The sequence below is a fragment of the Cyprinus carpio genome, unplaced genomic scaffold (assembly GCF_018340385.1).
Source record: "Cyprinus carpio isolate SPL01 unplaced genomic scaffold, ASM1834038v1 S000004031, whole genome shotgun sequence".
Lineage (NCBI taxonomy): Eukaryota > Metazoa > Chordata > Actinopteri > Cypriniformes > Cyprinidae > Cyprinus > Cyprinus carpio.
In genome coordinates this window covers 1-1,461 of record NW_024876717.1, presented here as the reverse complement: position 1 = coordinate 1,461, position 1,461 = coordinate 1, and the positions used below count along the sequence as shown (strand labels likewise).

General features: G+C 41.0%; 1 non-coding gene across 1 annotated transcript; it reads right to left on the bottom strand.

The window, feature by feature from the left end:
• Positions 1 to 396: 396 nt before the first annotated feature.
• trnai-uau lies at positions 397 to 490 on the bottom strand. The gene is made up of 2 exons: positions 453 to 490; positions 397 to 432 (listed from the first exon to the last, which is right to left on the bottom strand). It is a non-coding gene; the product is annotated as a tRNA-Ile (tRNA).
• Between the last annotated feature and the right edge of the window lie 971 nt (positions 491 to 1,461).

The window sequence follows — 1,461 nt, the reverse complement described above, 5'->3', positions numbered from 1 at the left end:
GTACCAAGCTGACCGATTGCACCACTGGAGCTGAGGTCTTAAATGTGGAATTACCAAACTGCATGTATCCCATAAATTATTTTGTGACTGAAATGCTACTGCGATTCTAAAACCTTGCTCCAGGTGAGGCTCAAACTCACAAACTTATCAGATTGCTCTGCTGGGCAAGCACTGCCTTATAAGTACCGCGAAGTATGACAGATTGCACCACTGGAGCTGAGGCAATCCAGTCGGTGAATTACCAAACTGCATGTTCTTTAGTAGGACTTATCGTTCAAATTATTCAATAAACTTTCTTCTTAAAGATTACAGCCATCTCATATTCAATGGATCTTTTTATATTATCCCATGAACTCTGTGTAGAGCTGCTGAAATGCTTCTCATCCTCTAAAACCTTGCTCCAGGTGAGGCTCAAACTCACAACCTCGGCATTGCTCTGCTGCGCACTGCCTTATAAGTACCGCACGCTGACCGATTGTGCCACTGGAGCAGATGTCTTAAAGGTGAATTACCAAACACCATGTTCTTTAGCTAGACTAATCTTTCAAATCCTTCAAATCAGTCAAGCATTGCTTATCGTTCAAATTATTCAATATACTTTCTTCTAAAAGATTGCAGCCATCTGATATTCAATTGATCTTTTATATTATCCCATGAACTCTGTAGCTACTGAAGTAAGCTTCTCATCCTCTAAAACCTTGCTCCAGGTGAGGCTCGAACTGACAACCTCGGCATTGCTCTGCTGCGTACTGCCTTATAAGTACTGCAAGCTGACCGATTGCACCACTGGAGCTGAGGTCTTAAGCATGAATTACCGAACTGCATGTTCTTTAGTAAGACTTATCGTTCAAACTATATAATAAACGTTCTTCTTAAAGATTACAGCCATCTGATATTCAATGGATCTTTTATATTATCCCCATGAACTCTGTAGCTACAGCAACGCTTTCTCATCCTCTAAAACCTTGCTCCAGGTGAGGCTCGAACTCACAACCTCGGTATTGCTCTGCTGCATATTGCCTTAGTAAGTACTGCGCGATACTGACCGACATTGCGCCCACTGGAGCTGATGTCGCAAAAACTGGAATTACCAAACACCATGTTCTTTAGCTAGACTAATCTTTCAAATCATTGCATAGGAATTCCTCTAGACTGTTTTCTCAGCAATCGGATTTTAAACCAAACTTTTATTTTATCCCATTAATTATTTTGTGACTGAAATGATACTCAAGATTCTTGAACTCCTTGCTCCAGGTGAGAGTTTCAAACTCACTAACCTCGGCGTTCTCAAGGCGCGGTGATCGTCTTTTATAAGTACCGCAAGAAGCTGACAGGATTGCAACACTGAGCTAGAGGCAATCTGCCTCGGTGGACTTTACCAAAACAGCATGTTCTTTAGTAGGAATTATCCTTCAAAATTATTCAATGAACTTTCTTTTTGAAAGATTACAGCCATCTCAT